We start from the raw sequence: 21,772 nt of genomic DNA on the forward strand, positions 1-21,772 counted from the left end.
TACCTTTTTTGAAGATATGCTCACCGCAAAAGGTAGGAATGCCACCTATTTGCTTGTATCTTCTGTTTGTTCGCGCGAGGATCCAATCCGTAGAGCACGACACATCTGATTGTCAGTATAACCATTCTGCTTGAACACAGCATTTAGATGGTCCAATTATTGTATCAGACTACCTGCATCTGAGATGGCGTAAGCTCTTTTTACCGATGTTCGTAGGACTCCGTTGCATTGGTACGTTGGATGACAACTTGATACATGAAGACATCTGTCCGTATGAGAGGGCTTACGACAAACACTATGTCCTAATGTCCCATCATGCCTCCTGTAGACCAAGACATCTGAAAAAGCAAGTTTCCCATCCTCTTCAGTTTCCATAGTGAGCTTAATAATGGGATGCAGACAGTTAAAATGAGCTAGGAAACGATCCAGTAGATGACTCCCATGTGGTCATGCCATAAACGTATCGTCGACGTATCTGCATAAACAAGCTTGTCTTAAGAACGCCGTCTTCAGTGCCATGTCCTAAAAATCTTCCATAAGCTAATTGGCGACTATGGGGGATAATGGACTCCCAATAGCCACTAAGACAGTTTGTTCAAATTATTCGTTATTAAATAAAAATACGTCGACGTCAATACATGGCGACAAAGCTTAGTGGTTTCTTCGTCCAATTTTTCACCCATTAATGGCAAAGAATCTTCAAGAGAAGCAGCACAACGTCAAAACTAACGAGCAATTCCGAGGGACTGAGATACAAAGACTTCAAACGCTGAATAAACACCAGAGAAGTGTAAATATGGTGTTCGGATTTTCCGGCATGGGGACTGAGAATGGACGCTAAATACTTGGGTAAATTGTAAAGTAGGAGTGCCCAAACCGCTAACAGCAGGTCAAAGACGAACTCCTAACTTGTGTACCTTAGGCAAACCGTATAATCTCGGCGGGACTGCAGCACCAGGTCGAAGACTTTTAAGAACAGTATCAGATAATGAACTCTTCTTCAAAAGTGAAAGCGTCTTCCGAATTATACATTAATTTGGATCGTTCTTCAATCTTCGGTATGCCGGGTCTGCAGGGAAAAGATCCATTTTACCCACATAATCGTCCCGTGAAGGAAGAACCGCTGCACTGCCCTTGTCAGATGGAAGAATTACGAAATCCTGGTCTTCTCTAATGGACGGGATAGCGGCTCCTTCAAGCGTGATATTACGTCGCGGAGGTGGGATCCGACGCAACGTATGAGAGACCTCTTGCCTAACCTCATCAGCTAGCTGGACACGGCTTGTTCAATGGCGAAAATAAATTATGTGATGGGAACATTACTGGATTTAGGGGCAAAATTCAATCGGTTTTCCAGTACTGCCAGCGTACCATCGTCCAGTTATTTGGTTGTGAGATTGATCACAACATGTCGACTAGTTTCATCATCCGTTATTGGAGACTGAGAAGGAAGCGGTTGAAACATGGAAGATTGCCTACTGACAGCGTTAGCATGGGCCCAGTCTAATATTGCCCAGTACGAACTCTCAACCGAATCCCAAGATGCAGCAGACAGCAACGCCGAAACTTTAAAATGCAAATAAAATAAATTCTTGGATATGAAATCAAGATGTCTACCTGTAAAATGAAAGCGCTACCTTGCTAGGGCAAAATAAGCACGCTTCTTAATGTTGTTGGCTATTCTTCTCCCAATTAAATGAACAGTTCTGGCAAATTTAGGTATTATACGTTCATTCCGGAATCTAATCAGAAAATCGATGGCGCTCAGCAACTTCTTCTTCTTCTTCTTCTTCTTCTTCTTACGAAGTTTATAAAACTTCCTTACAAGTACAAACATCTCCACCCCCTAGGGGCTCTTGATGAGGGTCTGTAAACTTTCCCGGCGTAATAATTGGTTGTATTTATATCGGTCTCCAGCCGGAACATCTCGTCTTCTGGACACAATATTTCGGCGGTCCACCTAGCCACCATCTTCAGGTGAGTAGGCTGTCGCACTATCTCGCCGGAACTAGCTATGAATGAAGTGGAACAGTCGATGAGAAAGCAGTGTAGTCCGCGAAATGCAGATATCCACACATTATTGAATATTATTTGGTGAATGACAGAACTTAGTGTGCAAAAATTTTATACGTAATTTCAAACCTTCACGAAACTTTTTTTCTCGCTGTCAATCGCCACAAAGTAATTAAAGGGGAAAAGTTTATCCCTTACTACTTTTCTGGTGTCATGCTGTATAGCTGACGCGTGAAGCTTAACGTTATAATTTATAACATCTTTACCACAAATGGTATTCGCGACACATTTTCCTGTCGCTGTTCGCATGTACCACGGAATACATTAGCAAAATTATATTGTTGTACGACACATACTTCAAGAAACATGACCTCATAACCACTGAGCTGCGCGAGAAACTGTGGAATGGTGCATGACATTTCTGTTCACTACTTCTTTTCTACTTACTCTATTCTCAACACAGGTTGTAGGCAATATCCACAATATTATACTGACTATACTTAAAAAAATGTATCATTGCATGACACGTAATTCAGGAGATCTGAAGGCAATTACTGAATTCCCTGAAAACCTGAGCATCATGTGTGACGATTTAATTTATTACTTCAGCTTCATCTACAACTATATCTACATGGCTATTCTGTAAATCACACTTAAGTGCTTGGCAGAGGGTTCACTGAACCACCTCCACAATAATTCCCTATTATTCCACTCTCAAACAGCTCGGAGAAAGCCAAAACCTTTATCTTTCCATGCGAGCTCCGATTTTCCTTATTTTGTTAAGATGATAGTTTTCCTTATGTAGGTCGGTGTCAATGAAATATTTTCGCATTCGGAGGAGAAAGTTGGTGATCGAAATTTCGTGAGAAGATCCCGCCGCAACAAGAAACACTTTTGTTTTAATGAAGTCCATCCCAAATCATGACTCACGTCCAAGAGAGTCTCTCCCCATTTCTCGATAATCCACAAAATGATGTTATTCTTTGAACTTTCTAGGTGTATTCCGTTAATCCTATCTGGTAAGGACCCCCACCGCGCAGCAGTATTCTAAAAGGGAACGGACAAGCGTAGTCTAGGTATTCTCTTTAGCAGATGTACTGTATCTTGTAAGTGCTCTGCCAATAACTCGCAGTCTTTTTTTACCATTCCCCACAACATTTTCTACGTGCTCTTTCCAGTTTAAGTTGTTCTTAATTGTAATTACTAGGTATTCAGTTGAATTTATGGCCTTTGGAAATGATTGATTTATCGTGTTGCCCAAGTTCAAGTTTTAGTGACTCATATGGATGACCTCACACTTTCCATTGTTTAGAGTCAATTTCCAACTTTCGCACCATACAGATACCTTTTTTAAATTGTTTCGCTATTCGTTTTGATCTTATCATGATTTTATTAGACGATAAACGACAGCATCATGATCAAACAACCTAAGGCGGCTGCCCCAATTGTCTCCTAAATCGTCCATATAGATAAGGAACAACAGAGGGCCTACAATACTACCTTCGGGAACCCCAGAAATCACTGTTTTACTCGATACAGTCCGTCAATTACTACGCATTGTGACCTCTCTGAGAGGAAATCACCAATCCAGAGAAGATATTCCACAAACACGCTATTTGATTATAAGCCGCTTGTGAGGCACAATGTCAGAAACCTTCTGGAAATATAGAAATATAGAATCAATTTGACATCCCTTGTCAACACTTCGTGTGAGTAAAGAGCTTGTTGTGTTTCACAAGACTATGTTTTATAAATTCATGTTGACTGTGTTTCAACAGACCGTTCTCTTCGAGGTAATTCATGATGTTTGGACACAATATACGAGGGCTATCCACAAAGTACCTAACGTTTTGGAATTAAAAATAAATAAAGTATTGGAAATTTTTTTATTATATACAGATGAAAGCCACACTTAAATACTACTTTTCTACATAGTTGCCATTTAAATTAAGGCACTTATCGTAGCGATGGACGAGCTTGGAAATTCCTTCGTCGCAAAATTCGGCCGCCTGCGCCTTCAACCACGTAACGACTGTCTTTTGGGACAGAAAAGGTCTGATTCTTGTGGATTTCCTGGAAAGAGGCACTACAATAAACTCTCAAAGGTATTGCCAAACTCTGCACAACCTCAGAAGAGCAATACATAACAAGCGCAGGGGAAAGTTGGGCTCAAAGACGTTGCTGATTCACGACAACGCCCGGGCCCACTCGGCAAATGCCACTCGTGAAGTTCTCGAATCTTTTAAGTGGGAGTTGTTTCCTCATCCGCCGTACAGTCCCGACCTGTCACCGAGCGACTTCCACTTATTCCCAGCAATGACAAGTGGTTGGCTATGCAGCGTTTTGATGACGACGCACAGCTTCAAGAAGAGGTAACCACGTGGTTGAAGGCGCAGGCGGCCGAATTTCACGACGAAGGAATTTCCAAGCTCGTCCATCGCTACGATAAGTGCCTTAATTTAAATGGCAACTATGTAGAAAAGTAGTATTTTAGTGTGGCTTTCATCTGTATATAATAAAAAAATTTCCAAAACTTTATTTATTTTTAATTCCAAAACGTTATGTACTTTGTGGATAGCCCTCGTATGTTCCAGAATACTACTGCTTATCGACTTAATGATACAGGCCTGTAATTTAGTGAAGCCTTTCGTGAATATTGGTATGACATGTGCTGCTTTCCCGTCTTTGGATATGGATCTTCCGTCGAGCGAGTGATTGTATATAATTGTGGAGTATGCAGCTATTGCGTCACCGTACTCTGAAAGTAACCAATCTGATATACAGTCTGGACCGTAAAACTTTCTTTTATTAAGTGATTTAAGTTGCTTAAATAATCTGCAAATATCTGCTTCTGAGTTACTCATGTTCGCAGCTGTTCTTGATTAGAATTCTGGAATACTTACTTCCGAAGGCTGTTTTTAGTAACTCTGCTTTAGCAGCACTATCGTCTATACTATTTCCATCGCTATCATGCAGAGAAGGCATTGAGTGTGTCTTTCCGCTACCGTACTCTACAATTTACAACGTTCCCTTTGGATTTTCTGCCAGCTTTAGAGATAAAGTTTCGTCGTGGAAACTATTATAAGTGTCTCGCACTGAAGTCCGCGCTGAATTTCGAGCTTCTTTGAAAGATCGCCAATCTTGGAGATTTTGCGTTCGTTTGAATTTGGACTGCTTTTTTCGTTGTTTCTGAAACAATGATCTGACCCATCTTGTGTACCAAAGGGGATCAGCTTCGTCGTTTCTTGACCTATTTGGTATAAAACTCTCAACTGCTGTCGACACTGCTTCTTTTAATTGAAGCTTCACATTGTCTACACTTATCCTGTTAATTTGAAAGAAGTGGAGATTGTCTGTCCGGAATGCACAAAGTGAATTTTTATCTGCATTTTTGAATAGATGTATTTTTCTTTTATTTTTGGTGGATTTGTTAGTCACCGTTTTTTAGTCTCACTACGATAACCCTGTGTTCACTAATCCTAGTATCCGTTTTGATGCTCGTTACTACCTCAGGATTATTTGTTGCTTTTGAATGAATGAGTGATGAATGCGCTGTAAGTGCCAACGGCAAAAATATATTTCTTATGTGATATAATTACTATTTAACAATTTTCGGATTTTTCTTTCCTTTACTTGTACGGTGTCATCTTGGTTCTTGCCAGATTTCTTGATTCTATGTGAAGAGTGAGTATTGTATAGTTTCTGATGAGTTTGTTTGCGAGTATGAAAATATGTGATACGAATGGCCGTACATTTTAATTGCATTGACTTACAGCCTCGCCGGCAGCAGTGGCCCATCGGTTCTAGGCGCTACAGTCTGGAGCCGCGCGACCGCTACGGTCGCAGGTTAGAATCCGGCCTCGGGCATGGATGTATGTGATGTCCTTAGGTTAGTTGGGTTTAAATAGTTCTAAGTTCTAGGGGACTGATTACCTCAGAAGTTAAGTCCCATAGTGCTCAGGGCCATTTGAATTATTTGAACTTCCAACCTCAAATGCTTTTCACTGCAAAGGGACCGTAGACCTTAGTATGTGACATGGTACGTCTACCCTTTCCTTGTAAAAGGCGTTTTTAATTGACAGACACACAGACAGACAGACAGACAGACAGACAGACAGACAAACGGGAAACAAAGCGATCTGAGAATGGTTTCGATTTTACCGACTGAGGTACAAGCCCTAAAAAGAAACACTGGACAACAGTTTTAAACATGACTGCTTTTCTGCAACCGTATATAAGTTTCAGCATAGTAATCACACAGCCAGTCGGTTGCTACTAATTGTTTGGTACGATGACCTAGGTTTCGACACCTCTAAGGATGTGTTTAGTACAATGAAATTTTAAGAAACCGTAAGACATCATTAGTGGTGTCGACACATAGTTCAATGTACCAAACAGTTACCTGCAACCGGTTGGATGTGTAATTCCTGTGTTGACACTGGACAGTTCAGAAAGTGACCTCAGGCGAGGTGAAACTCTAAAACCATCTCTGGTCTAGATACTGCCGTCATTTCGCCCACAATTTTTTCAAATACGCCATATTCCTCTTACGCCTCTCCCTGATGATTAGAACCCACAAATCAACCAAACTGAGGAAATTAAATATGTTCAACATTTCGCGGGCCTGTCAGCAACTGTGTAAATATTAATTTTAATTTTAATAATTAACAGCCTCAGTTGCACTGTTTGCCTAGAATTCTATCGAGTGGTTTGACCGGCTATTCAAGTTGCGACAGGTTGCCACAGTGTTTGCCAAATCAGGAACGTATGCGCACAACCCTGCAAACCCACATGTTTTCGTGTAGGAAGACAGGAGCGCCCACAGCAAACTCGTCACGTCGATACAGAAGAAATGGCAACGCTTGGTCACCGAGAATGTAAAACAATCATCCTGGCTCATGTTCACTGTAACCCGAATGAGTGGGCCCAAATTTTGGTACCGGAAAGAAAGGCATACCACCTCCGGCTCATTGGGACAAAAATACACTCGATGCATTGCATCATTTTAAAAGACACATCTTCCTTACTGAACTCATCCAGTCATGTACAATCCAATTTCTGAAGAGGTGTAGCTTACTGTGTTGGCGGGCATCTACATCTACATACAGGGTTATTACAAATGATTGAAGCGATTTCACAGCTCTACAATAACGTTATCATTTGAGATATTTTCACAATGCTTTGCACACACATACAAAAACTCAAAAAGTTTTTTTAGGAATTCACAAATGTTCGATATGTGCCCCTTTAGTGATTCGGCAGACATCAAGCCGAAAACCAAGTTCCTCCCACACTCGGCGCAGCAGGTCCCCGTCAATGAGTTCGAAAGCATCGTTGATGCGAGCTCGCAGTTCTGGCACGTTTCTTGGTAGAGCAGGTTTAAACACTGAATCTTTCACATAACCCCACAGCAAGAAATCGCATGGGGTTAAGTCGGGAGAGCTGACATGAATTGCTCATCATGATCTCCACCACGACCGATCCATCGGTTTTCCAATCTCCTGTTTAAGAAATGCCGAACATCATGATGGAAGTGCGGTGGAGCACCATCCTGTTGAAAGATGAAGTCGGCGCTGTCGCTCTCCAGTTGTGGCATGAGCCAATTTTCCAGCATGTCCAGATACACGTAACCTGTAACGTTTTCTTCGCAGAAGAAAAAGGGGCCGTAAACTTTAAACCGTGAGATTACACAAAACACGTTAACTTTTGGTGAATTGCGAATTTGCTGCACGAATGCGTGAGGATTCTCTACCGCCCAGATTCGCACATTGTGTCTGTTCACTTCACCATTAAGAAAAAAAAATGTTGCTTCATCACTGAAAACAAGTTTCGCACTGAACGCATCCTCTTCCATGAGCTGTTGCAACCGCGCCGAAAATTCAAAGCGTTTGACTTTGTCATCGGGTGTCAGGGCTTGTAGCAATTGTAAACGGTAAGGCTTCTGCTTTAGCCTTTTCCGTAAGATTTTCCAAACCGTCGGCTGTGGTACGTTTAGCTCCCTGCTTGCTTTATTCGTCGACTTCCGCGGGCTACGCGTGAAACTTGCCCGCACGCGTTCAACCGTTTCTTCGCTCACTGCAGGCCGACCCGTTGATTTCCCCTTACAGAGGCATCCAGAAGCTTTAAATTGCGCATACCATCGCCGAATGGAGTTAGCAGTTGGTGGATCTTTGTTGAACTTCGTCCTGAAGTGTCGTTGCACTTTTATGACTGACTGATGTGAGTGCATTTCAAGCACGACATACGCTTGCTCGGCTCCTGTCACCATTTTGTCTCACTGCGCTCTCGAGCGCTCTGGCGGCAGAAGCCTGAAGTGCGGCTTCAGCCGAACAAAACTTTGAGTTTTTCTACGTATCTGTAGTGTGTCGTGACCATATGTCAATGAATGGAGCTACAGTGAATTTATGAAATCGCTTCAATCATTTGTAATAGCCCTGTACATACTCTGCAATCCACAATACGGTGCGTGGCGGTGGGTACCTCGTACCACAACTAGCATCTTCTCTCCCTATTCCACTCCCAAACAGAACGAGGGAAAAATGACTGCCTATATGCCTCTGTACGAGCCCTACTCTCTCTTATCTTATCTTTGTGGTCTTTCCGCGAAATATAAGTTGGCGGCAGTAAAACTGTACTACAGTCAGCCTCAAATGCTGGTTCTCTAAATTTCCTTAGTAGCAATTCACGAAAAGAACGCCTCCTTTCCTCCAGAGACTCCCACCCGAGTTCCTGAAGCATTTCCGTAACACTCGCGTGATGATCAAACGTACCAGTAACAAAACTAGCAGCAGGCCTCTGAATTGCTCCTATGTCCTCCCTCAATCCGACCTGATAGGGATCCCAAAGGCTCGAGCAGAACTCAAGAATAGGTCGTACCAGTGCCCCTATAAGCGGTCTCCTTTACAGATGAACCACATCTTCCCAAAATTCTACCAACGAACCGAAGACGACTATCCGCCTTCCCCACAACTGCCATTACATGCTTTTCCCACTTCATATCGCTCTGCAATGTTACGACCAAATATTTAATCGACTTGACTGTGTCAAGCGCTACATTACTAATGGAGTATTCAAACATTACAGGATTCTTTTTCCTATTCATCTGCATTAATTTACATTTATCTATATTTAGAATTAGCTGCCATTCTTTACACCAATCACAAATCCTGTCCCAGTCATCTTCGTCTTTTGTAAGGTATATAGTTCCAAATCCCCCCCATGAACCATGGACCTTCCCGTTGGTGGGGAGGCTTGCGTGCCTCAGCGATACAGATGGCCGTACCGTAGGTGCAACCACAACGGAGGGGTATCTGTTGAGAGGCCAGACAAACATGTGGTTCCTGAAGAGGGGCAGCAGCCTTTTCAGTACTTGCAGGGGCAACAGTCTGGATGATTGACTGATCTGGAATTGTAACATTAACCAAAAGGGCCTTGCTGTTGTGGTACTGCGAACGGCTGAAAGCAAGGGGAAACTACAGCCGTAATTTTTCCCGAGGACATACAGCTTTACTGTATGATTAAATGATGATGGCGTCCTCTTGGGTAAAATATTCCGGAGGTAAAGCGGGGACTACTCAAGAGGACGTCGTTCTCAGGAGAAAGAAAACTGGCATTCTACGGATCGGAGCGTGGAATGTCAGATCCCTTAATCGGGCAGGTAGGTTAGAAAATTTAAAAAGGGAAATGGATAGGTTAAAGTTAGATATAGTGGGAATTAGTGAAGTTCGGTGGCAGGAGGAACAAGACTTTTGGTCAGGTGATTACAGGGTTATAAATACAAAATCAAAAAGGGGTAATGCAGGAGTAGGTTTAATAATGAATAAAAAAAATAGGAGTGCGGGTTAGCTACTACAAACAGCATAGTGAACGCATTATTGTGGCCAAGATAGACACAAAGCCCATGCCTACTACAGTAGTACAAGTTTATATGCCAACTAGCTCTGCAGATGAGGAAGAAATTGATGAAATGTATGACGAGATAAAAGAAATTATTCAGGTAGTGAAGGGAGACGAAAATTTAATAGTCATGGGCGACTGGAATTCGTCAGTAGGAAAAGGGAGAGAAGGAAACATAGTAGGTGAATATGGATTGGGGGGAAGAAGTGAAAGAGGAAGCCGCCTTGTAGAATTTTGCATAGAGCATAACTTAATCATAGCTAACACTTGGTTCAAGAATCATAAAAGAAGGTTGTATAGCTGGAAGAATCCTGGAGATACTAAAAGGTATCAGATAGATTATATAATGGTAAGACAGAGATTTAGAAAACAGGTTTTAAATTGTAAGACATTTCCAGGGGCAGATGTGGATTCTGACCACAATCTATTGGTTATGACCGGCAGATTGAAACTGAAGAAACTGCAAAAAAGTGGGAAGGAGTATATAGAGGGTTTATACAAGGGCGATGTACTTGAGGACAAATTATGGAAATGGAAGAGGATGTAGATGAAGATGAAAGGGGAGATAAGATACTGCGTGAAGAGTTTGACAGAGCACTGAAAGACCTGAGTCGAAACAAGGCCCCGGGAGTAGAGAACATTCCATTAGAACTACTGATGGCCTTGGGAGAGCCAGTCATGACAAAACTCTACCATCTGGTGAGCAAGATGTATGAGACAGGCGAAATACCCACAGACTTCAAGAAGAATAGAATAATTCCAATCCCAAAGAAAGCAGGTGTTGACAGATGTGAAAATTACCGAACTATCAGTTTAATAAGTCACAGCTGCAAAATACTAACGCGAATTCTTGACAGACGAATGGAAAAACTGGTAGAAGCGGACCCTTGGGGAAGATCAGTTCGGATTCCGTAGAAATGTTGGAACACGTGAGGCAATACTAACCTTACGACTTATCTTAGAAGAAAGATTAAGGAAAGGCAAACCTACATTTCTAGCATTTGTAGACTTAGAGATATCTTTTGATAACGTTAACTGGAAAACTCTCTTTCAAATTCTGAAGGTGGCAGGGGTAAAATACAGGGAGCGAAAGGCTATTTACAATTTGTACAGAAACCAGATGGCAGTTATAAGAGTCGAGGGGCATGAAAGGGAAGCAGTGGTTGGGAAAGGAGTGAGACAGGGTTGTAGCCTCTCCCCGATGTTATTCAATCTGTATATTGAGCAAGCAGTAAAGGAAACAAAAGAAAAATTCGGAGTAGGTATTAAAATTCATGGAGAAGAAGTGAAAACTTTGAGGTTCGCCGATGACATTGTAATTCTGACAGAGACAGCAAAGGACTTGGAAGAGCAGTTGAACGGAATGGACAGTGTCTTGAAAGGAGGATATAAGATGAACATCAACAAAAGCAAAACGAGGATAATGGAATGTAGTCAAATTAAATCGGGCGATGCTGAGGGGATTAGATTAGGAAATGAGACACTTAAAGTAGTAAAGGAGTTTTGCTATTTAGGGAGTAAAATAACTGATGATGGTCGAAGTAGAGAGGATATAAAATGTAGACTGGCAATGGCAAGGAAATCGTTTCTGAAGAAGAGAAATTTGTTAACATCGAGTATAGATTTGTCAGGAAGTCGTTTCTGAAAGTATTTGTATGGAGTGTAGCCATGTATGGAAGTGAAACATGGACGATAACCAGTTTGGACAAGAAGAGAATAGAAGCTTTCGAAATGTGGTGCTACAGAAGAATGCTGAAGATAAGGTGGGTAGATCACGTAACTAATGAGGAGGTATTGAATAGGATTGGGGAGAAGAGAAGTTTGTGGCACAACTTGACTAGAAGAAGGGATCGGTTGGTAGGACATGTTTTGAGGCATCAAGGGATCACAAATTTAGCATTGGAGGGCAGCGTGGAGGGTAAAAATCGTAGAGGGAGACCACGAGATGAATACACTAAGCAGATTCAGAATGATGTAGGTTGCAGTTGGTACTGGGAGATGAAGAAGCTTGCACAGGATAGAGTAGCATGAAGAGCTGCATCAAACCAGTCTCAGGACTGAAGGCCACAACAACACAACATAGTTCCAAATGTGCACTGCACTCATTTCCCTTCGTAACGCTTCCTAGGAGACTAAATTGCATTCACTGACAGCAGATTTTGTTGTCTGGTTTGAAACCGATTGTCACTAAAAAGGCGTTACACGTTTCTTCGGCCCATGTCGCTTCGAATCATTTTTACGACCATTGTTAAACGCCACGTTACATGCCTGTTCTTGGTACACACTTCTTTGTAGACCCGTTGGGCGGTCCGCCTTTACACACAAACAAGTCGTGCAACTATCGGGTGGTTATAATTAAACTTTGTAGAATTGGTAGAATTCTGAAGGACATCGGGAAGAGAAACAACGAAGAATCGATTCAAATGAAACACTTTTAATGTGCTGTTAGGGTACATAATGTCATTATATACCGGTATCATCACTTTACAAAAGTGGCTTAATATGGCGCCCATCATTGTCCAGAAGAGTCTGAAAGCGTAGCATTGCGTCCTTCACAACAGAACGAAGCATGTCGGTATGTATTCTGGCGTCCTCTCTTGAAGTGCTGCGCTTCAAATCAGCACATGCGAATGTTCCCCTGGTAAACCCCGTCCCTCAGATAGTCCCACCACCAGAAATCACAGGGTGCGAGATCAGATGATCGTGCCGACCAAGCATTTGGAAACGATCAGCTGAAAATTCGATCGTTTCCAAACGTGCTTCGGAGAAGTATAGCTGGTATAGCTGGTCAGTCACACGGCATGTCTTTGGTCCTTGAGCGCCAACCTGTTAAAAAAAGAATGGGCCAATGATGAACGTAATCGTGAGGCCACATCGTATAGTGACACGTTCACTATACAGAGGAACTACATGCACAGTGACTGGAGGTGAAAATCCCCTCACTCGACAATTCTGTATATTCGCCTGAGCCGTCAGAGAAAAATGAGCTTCATCTGTCCACAGGACGGTCCAGGGACAGCCCTCGTTAACTTCAGTCCTTGCGAGAAACTTTAGAGCGAAGTCAACACGTCGTTGTGCGTCCTGTGGTGCAAGCTGCTGTACGATACGGATCTTGTACGGACACCATTTGAGAATGGTTCGAAGCACCTTCCGTACACTGGACCACGGTATGTTCAACTGTCGTGACGCAGCACGTGCGCTGCCTGACGATCGGGAATTGCGTGTATTGTTGTCTGCCATAGCAACAGCGATTTCATCAACCACCTGTGTTGCAATCGGTCGTCGGCCGCTTCCCGAAGCGGTGCCCAGTTCTCCAGTTGATTACAACTTCTTCAGCATGCTTCGCACAGCAGGTAGAGCTGGAGGACTCCTTCGTAATCCTTTCGGCCGGCGATATTCTCGAAGTGCAGCTGCAGCATTACTGTTGATTTGATAATAGAGTTTCACCAGTAATGCCTTCTCCTTTTGTCCAAGTTTATGTTGACACGTCAGCAAGTGCACTGCGACTGCTCAGGTGTGTGCGACGGATCACAGCACCTGGTGGCCGACACTGGACTCGCATTCGGGAGGACGACGGTTCAATCCCGCGTCCGGCCATCCTGATTTAGGTTTTCCGTGATTTCCCTAAATCACTCCAGGCAAATGCCGGGATGGTTCCTGTGAAAGGGCACGGCCGACTTCCTTCCCCATCCTTCCCTAATTCGATGAGACCGATGACCACGCTGCCTGGTCTCCTTCCCCAAAACCAACCAACCAACCTGATGGCCATAGTTGGTGCTGGACGGTGGCGCTGTGACGCATGGAAATCGTGCACCCCATACTCTTGACATTAATGCTACAAAGGTTGATACTCGTACGTTAATTAGTCTCCGAGTTACGACGTGTTAGATAGGAGAAGTTTAATTATTACCACTCAGTACATTCACGACGTCTGTCATTGACACGCCCAGAAGCGATAGATTTCTGCCATTGTGTTAAGCCAACCTGTCTTACTGCGTTCATTCCACACAAGAGATCGGTACAAACACACCATTTCACAGCAACTTACGTCGGCAGTGAAGGATCACATGTGGACCTGTTATCAGTTATGAATAATTTACCACGCTGAAACTGGGCACTGTACTCCTTTAAGAGGATAACTAATATTTTGAGACTACAAGGGCTTTCGCTGTTGTGAAATGCACAATAATCTTATGAAGCTTGTCTGACAGTGCACCGAAGGAATTGTGCAAGTGGGAAGTCTTTCACTGTGGTTGAGCGGTTCTAGGCGCTTCAGTCCGGAACCACGTGGCTTCTACGGTCGCAGTTTCGAATCCTGCCTCGGGCATGGATGTGTGTGATATCCTTAGGTTAGTTGGGTTTAAGTAGTTCTAAGTCTAGGGGACTGATGACCACAGATGTTAAGTCCCATAGTGCTTAGAGCCATTTGAACCATTTTTGAAGTCTTTCAGTACGTACCTAATGCTGCAGTGTTGGAGTTGAGTGTTCTATTATTTTGGCCTGTATATTTTTCTTATAAAATTCACGGGTTTCTACAGTCACATCTAATCGCTTTAATTCGCTAAGGGAAGTTCAGTATCGGATTTTACTGCTGACCTTGGAAATTCGTTCTTGCACTGTTACAATGGGACTACATGTTAGCTTACCGACATATTTGGATGCCTTAGAAATCTCGTAGAGCTTTCTCTACGGCTATCCTTCCGGTCGATTATTAAATAGTTCATCACAACATTGTGAATTTGGAACCATCTGATCTAAAATGTCCGGATACCTGTTAGTGAACATTATATGGCGTGTGTTCACTCCTCGCCTTTATGATGGCTGGAACACCACTGGAGACACTTCCAGTGAGTGGCTATGGAGAAATGGCAGCCCATTCTTGGACTCTGCGGCCTGGAGCGAATTCGACGTTCTAACTGATCCCAAAGGCGTTCCGTTGGGTTCAGGTCGAGACGCTGGGCACGCCAGCCCATTTGTCCACAAACCACTGCCTCGCAGATGCTTTTAAGTAATATGCAATGTTATTCTGCTAAAAAAATCATCGTCTATATCCTTCTGCATTTAACATAATGAGATTACCTTACCCTACGCACGGAAAACAGCCCCATATCGGTCCCGGCGGAGGATCAAGCCTCCCTCTGGCATGGGTATGTGCGTTTGTCCTTAGGATAATTTAGGTTAAGTAGTGTGTAAGCTTAGGGACTGATGACCTTAGCAGTTAAGTCCCATAAGATTTCACACACACAGCCCCATATCGTAAGACCAGCTTCCCCCCACTCCACTGTTGGAACTATACACGAAGGCAGGTGATGTTCTCCACGCATTTGACAAACTCAGACCCTTCCAATTGGATTGCCACAGAGAGTAGCGTGACTGATCACTCCTAATCATTGGTTTCCAGTCTTCACCAGTCCAGTGGAGTTAACCCGAATACAACCCCAAGCGTCGCTTAGCACTGACTTCAGAAACGTGTGGCATATCAGGGGCTGCTCAACTCCGTACCACATTCTTGCTAGTCATTCTGCTGATTACACCGGTAGTCAGCACTTTCTTATGACTGATGTTTCTGCTGATTTCATGCGTTTTATTACAACCACCTTCCAAAGTGTTCGACGTTCTCTGTCCGTCAGTACAAGAAGTGCGGCTTGTCTCAAGCTGTAATTGTTTCCTGTCATTGTCACTTCACAATCATATCACCGACAGTCAACTTGGGCAGCTTTAGAAGGGTTTAAATGCCCGCGATGAATTTGTTACTCACGTGACATCGATTGACTATCCCACGTCCGATATCATTGAACTTTCCTGACGGACCTGTATTACTGTTAATGCCTCTCTACTGACAACACAATATTCCCTGTCCCATGTTATACTGTTGGCGACTCCGCCTGTTATGACACCTGATGGTCAGTTCTCCTCTACATAGCGGTGTGCAATTACTTTTCGATCACTTAGCTTACTTTTCATTGATGTTCATTGTCGTTAAAAACAGTCATAATGATCAGCTTGCAGGTTGTAACTTAGATGTCGGAGGCTGACATCAAGTGTATGTAGCCTAGCGAAACTTAATAAGTGGCTATTCACAACTAAAATGCTTTTTGACTAACGTACTTCTGCATGTAGTAGTCATTGTAAGTAAACCTTTTGACTACAGAGCTTGAACTAACTTTATGGAGACACGGATACTAAAGCTCGTCTGGGACTGACTGACATGTAACTATATGTAATGAATGATGGGCGACGGCTCACAGACACAGATGTTCACTCAAAAATTGCTGGACGCAGACTGCCTGTGAATTTGTGTGCAGTGCCTATAAAGACGTGCGAAGTATTTGTTTTAACAAATTAGTAAGACAGACAGTAATTTTACTTTTAATAAAAACGTAAGGATAGGAAAATTAGGTAATACATAGGTAAAATTAGGTAATACATACATACACACATTCGACAATGAAGGAAGTTCGTTTAGTTACAAGCTCTATAATTAACAATGAAAAAAATTGTAAGTAGATTTTTTAAATCCAGTTTTGGGAACGTACTTTGATCATTAAGACTGCCAAGAATTTACCGGGACGTAAAATTTTCTAATTTATATTATGTGGCAATTTGTCTCCATAATTTTCCCCCAGTACATTTTTAATATTTTATGCAGATTTCCCTTGATCAAATAGTCGATTACTGACGGTGCTTATAATAATTGCTATCTAAATTTAGTCCTTCGAGCAACTATTCATTTTATTGCCTTCTGCTCACGCTTTTTTTTTAGTTCCGTGGAAGAACTGCTGAACTGGAAACCTAGGTGCCAGCTAGCGATAGATAAAGATCCTTTTAAGAAGAGTTGGCTACCATGAAAACGTTCTAAAGCCGAGGTAGAGTGGCAGTCGCATGTAGACGAATAAGCGTTCAGCGTTCCGTTTCCTCACTCCAAACTCTGCAGGCAGGACTTGGAACGATGGCCTTCTATCGAAAATATCATAAAGCTCTTCCGAAAAACTTTTGGCAAAATAAGAGATCTCTAACCAGAGAACCGTGTGAATTTCCGTTATGACGCCTCGAAATGACGTTCAGTTTACATTCTCAGAATTCAGCGTTCTGTTTGGTTCTCACTGTATTTTTTCGCGTATCAAGCATTTTTCCGGCCGTGCCTACGTGTCTCGCTTCTTATACGTCCTTTTGAATATTGTGCCATGTAGTGATAGAGATTTTCTGCCTTCCTCCCCACCTCAGACCACTGCTGGTTGAAAATGGTGCGGATCCATAAGAGTAGGAGATTGTTTAAAATCGTTACTGAAATTAGCAGGTCAATATGACAGCCAACCAGTCGCAATAATTGGTGGTTTTAAAATAACCTTACCATGGTTTCAACGGATTTAAACCCGTCTTCTTCAGAAGACAAGAAACCTCCATACACTGCAGCAACATAAATTACAATCAAAATATCAAAGACCAATATTACGTGTCACAAAGAATCTACTACTTACAGCATGTGTAGGCATATCACAAACAACACGATATATACGAATATAGGGCAAGTAGTACTTACAAACTTCGCATTAGCAAACAGTCAGTTATTAAAGCATTCTAACATATCCACATGAAACGTGTCGACAACAATGTGTACATACTTTGTAAAAGTTAAGGCTCCTAAAATCAGTGCTTGTCGCATGAGTGAAATGAGTCAAATTGCAAGACCATGTTAAGAGCTACATGCCGACTGAAGTGACTGGAGAGCGTGAATATGAAGAAAACAAATCCTGAGGTGCATGCGCCGATAACATGTGCGCTTGGCGGCATAAACAGCCAATAAACCTAAGCACATTGAAATTACTAACAGTTACAAAAGTACACCATACAAATCAATGAGTATAGAATAAAATGTTGAAAAAGACAAATCCAAATGTACACTGCTGGTCACCGTAAATGCAACACCCTGAAGGAGGCATCCGAATCAAGTGAAATTTACACCATTGGTTTGCAGCGATGAGATACGCAACTGATTAGAATTTCAGCGCAGACGCACATCACGCCCGCCTGTGGCGCCACCTCATAGCGCCATTTAAGGCTTGGCGATTTTGACGAGTGTACGTTCGGCACGTGTGTTTACCTTGTGGTTGTTTCACAAGACGATCAGTTATGCCTCGTAGACAACAGCGAACATCGTTTGATCAAGTATCCGAGTTCGACAGAGGAAGGATAGTGGCTTACCGAGATTGTGGATTATCATACAGAGAAATCGCTAGTCGTGTTGGACGAAACCAAACAACTGTAATGCGTATATGTGACCGTTGGATGCAGGAGGGTACGACGGACCGACGTGGTTGATCGCATTCACCTCGGTGCACCACTGCACGTGCTGATAGGCAAATTGTGCGCATGGCAGTGACGGATCGCTCAGTGACATCCCGAACCATAGCACAGCACATTGCGTCTGTAATGCATCATCCAGTGTCTGCGCGTACCATTCGACGCCGTTTACAGCAGAGTGGTCTGTCCGCAAGACGTCCATTGCTTCGTCTACCATTGACGCAGAACCACAGACGTCTCCGTCGCCAATGGTGTGATGACAGACGGATGTGGACGGCAGAATGGAATGACGTTGTCTTTACTGGCGAGGCACGCTTCTGTCTGCAGCACCACGATGGTCGGATTCGAGTGTGGAGACACCGTGGAGAGAGGATGCTGGACAGCTGCATTATGCACCGCCACACTGGTCTTGCACCGGGTATTATGGTATGGGGCGGTATTGGATATTACTCTCGCACGCCTCTAGTACGCATTGCCGGTTCTTTAAATAGCCGGCGCTACATATCCGAGGTGCTGGAGCCAGTTGTCCTTCCTTACCTTCAGGGCTCGGCCACAGCCATATTTCAACAGGATAATGCGCGACCACACGTGGCACGCATTGTCCAAAGGTTCTTCGTCAATAACCAGATTGAATTGCTTCCCTGGCCGGCTCGCTCTCCGGATCTTTCGCCGATAGAAAACATGTGGTCCATGGTTGCTCAACGGGTGACCCAGATTACATCCCCAGCTGCCACACCAGATGATCTTTGGCAACGTGTGGAAGCTGCTTGGGCTGCTGTACCCCAGGAACACATCCAACGTCTCTTTGACTCAATGCCGAGACGTGTGGCAGCGGTGATCTCCAACAATGGCGGCTACTCTGGCTACTGATTCTGGCAGGAACCACATGTCACAGACGTCTGTAAACGTAATCATTTGATACTTGGTCAACATGTTATCTAAAAAATAAATTTTGTTGTGCTACCTCTTGTCTTTCTTGGTGTTGCATTTACGGTGGCCAGCAGTATATAAGCATACTTTAAGACCCTTATAGTACCTTCAGTACATTATTGTACGAAAATAATATCTGTGCATAAGTACGATATTACATCTATAATGACAGTAAGTAGAGTAATCTGGTTTCCAGGAAATCGTCGTACGAAAAGTAATAATGCCCGTGCATCAACGCGTTGTTACGCGTAATGACAGTAAAGGGCAAAAATTCATAGATCGCTATGTAGTGAGAAACGTAACAAGAGTGGTTGGCGTCCATATCTTCGTTCAACAAACTGACAAACGAAACTGTATGCACAAAGATTTTATAATACAATGCAGTAGGCTCGGCCAGAAATATCGACTCTTAGACAATGTGTTCAAATGGTTCAAATGGCTCTGAGCACTATGGGACTCAACATCTTAGGTCATAAGTCCCCTAGAACTTAGAACTACTTAAACCTAACTAACCTAAGGACATCACACACACCCATGCCCGAGGCAGGATTCGAACCTGCGACCGTAGCAGCCTCGCGGTTCCGGACTGCAGCGCCAGAACCGCACGGCCACCGCGGCCGGCTAGACAATGTGTCTAATAATGTATTTTAATCAGACAGTATGCCATCTTAGGCAATTTGCAACACTTAAAACACTTGATAATGGCACTTTGAAGCATAAATCATCATTGTGTAAATGTAAATGTAACACTGTAAAAAAGAACAGTCTAATGGCGGTGCTTACTTTAAAGTTCAAAGACTGTATTTTAAGTATGAAACAAAAACAGAGAAGGAGACAGGCTTGGGATTACATCAAGTACAACTTTCCCACCTTGCTACATTTCATACTGAAGAGAACACTGCAGGTGCATGTACACTGCCTGACAAAAGAGACGAAGTACCCAAAAGATATGGCCAGATGTCAATGTAACCTCGCACTTGTACACCCCACTGGCGCATATGTAAATGATTTAGAGTTGCAATTCTCTTTCAAAGGTGCAATGGCCACCAGAATTCATTAGTGTTGTTTTGCTTTGCGGTTGTTACCAGGTCTGGTAGGAAACAACGGTAAAAGGGGCGTGCGCAGGGTCAGATGTTGGGTGATCACTGTGAAGGACATGGAGATTCCGCGTACTCGGTTGAGACAGCGTTATCAGCACCTGACGGAGATGGAAAGGGTCCTCATTATAGGTCTCCATATTGCCGGCTCGTCTAATCGTGCAATATACAGATTTTTGGTGCATTACGATGTAACAGTGACCCAATACCGGACTGTATGGGAACCTGAGGGCAGCTACATTCGTTCTCAAGGTCGTGATCGACGACGTCAGACCACCGCAAGGGAGGATCGACGTTTTGAGCACCAAGCACATCGTAACCCCTTCTCATCTGCGCCTGACATTCGAAAACAAGTAATGAACTCTCTGTATCATTTTGTGTCATCTCACTCCAGTGATCGGAGATCAACAACCGGACTAGGGAATTACAATCTCTTGTGTAGGCTGCCGTTAACACCACAACACAAACCGCAGTGTTTGGAGTGGGTCGTGAACGAGAAGCATGGATTCCTGAAGAAAGAGGGCGCATTCCATTCACCGTCTGGGCTACACGTCATCGGCGAGTCCGGTAGCGATCTGGAAAGACACCCAATACTTTCAATGTTTCGCAGAGACGCAGCGGTGTTTCTCCTGAAGGTGTGGAGAAACGTTGCGTATGACTCCAGGTCACGGATGGCAGTTATTGTGGGAACTATGACGATACAATTGTATGTCACGCACATCCTGCATTCTGTGTTACCTCCAGTGCGGCAGTGCTACTTTTCAACAGGACAACGCTCCTCAGCGCACTGCACCTGCTCCCAAGAACTGTGTGCGTGATTTTGAGGTACTCCCGTGGCCAACAAGATCCATAGGTCAGTCCCAGATAGAACAAGTGTGGGACCATTTCGTACGTCAACTTTGTCCCAGCGCCAGCATCTACGAGGGTTTGAACTTTAATAGTGGGAGCTATTTATTTACAGCTCGTACAAAATAGAGATGTGTTTCAACGTTTGACTGACCTTCAAAGTAGTCACCAGCATTGTGTATAGCCCGTGGCCAGCGATGTGGAAGTCGTAGGATAGTCTTAGCAGTGCCAGTTGTGTTGACAGTTCGAGCGGCGCGGTCTATTTACCGACGAATTTGTAGCAGTTCTGAAGCGAATGCCGCGGAGTGTTTCCTTCGGTTTTGAAATCGAGTTCAACTCAAGAGGGCTTAAGTCAGGAGAGTGCATTAAGTGGTATAGCACTTACAAGGGAACCTCCCAATCGCACTCCCCTCAGATTTAATTATAAGTTGACACAGTGGATAGGCCTTGAAAAACTGAACACAGATCAATCGATAAAACCGGAAGAATTTGTATGGAACTATGAAAGAAATAAGGAAAATATACAAACTGAGTCGTCCATGCGCAAGATAGGCAACATGAAGGAGAGTGTGAGCTCAGGAGTGCCATGGTCTCGTGGTAGCGTGAGCAGCTGCGGAGCGAGAGGTCCATGGTTCAAGTCTTCCCTGGAGTGAAAAGTTTAATGTTTTATTTTCAGACAATTATTATCT

Source organism: Schistocerca nitens, chromosome 1 (genome assembly GCF_023898315.1).
Source record: "Schistocerca nitens isolate TAMUIC-IGC-003100 chromosome 1, iqSchNite1.1, whole genome shotgun sequence".
Taxonomy (NCBI): Eukaryota; Metazoa; Arthropoda; class Insecta; order Orthoptera; family Acrididae; genus Schistocerca; species Schistocerca nitens.